At 18.3% G+C, this 240-nt stretch overlaps 1 protein-coding gene across 2 annotated transcripts in view; it reads right to left on the bottom strand.

Annotated features, from left to right (window-relative positions):
- l3mbtl4 (L3MBTL histone methyl-lysine binding protein 4) overlaps positions 1–240 on the bottom strand; it is a 77,335-nt gene that overhangs the window by 2,736 nt on the left and 74,359 nt on the right. The window lies entirely within an intron of this gene.

Raw genomic sequence — 240 nt, 5'->3', positions numbered from 1 at the left:
CAAACGATTAATCGTGATTAATCGCATCCAAAATAAAAGTTTTTATTTACATAATATATCTGTGTACACTGTGTATATTTATTATATATATATATATATATAAATATATTATATATACATAAATACACACATACAGTATATATTTCACATCTATATATTTATATTAATTTAATTTATATTATATATAAATATATTTAATATATAAACGTAACAGTACGTACACAGTACACACACACATAC

Source organism: Sinocyclocheilus anshuiensis, unplaced genomic scaffold (assembly GCF_001515605.1).
Source record: "Sinocyclocheilus anshuiensis isolate Anshui unplaced genomic scaffold, SAMN03320099.WGS_v1.1 scaffold1814, whole genome shotgun sequence".
Lineage (NCBI taxonomy): Eukaryota > Metazoa > Chordata > Actinopteri > Cypriniformes > Cyprinidae > Sinocyclocheilus > Sinocyclocheilus anshuiensis.
Note: the sequence above shows the minus strand (reverse complement) of the source record. Positions and strands in the feature narration are given on the sequence as shown.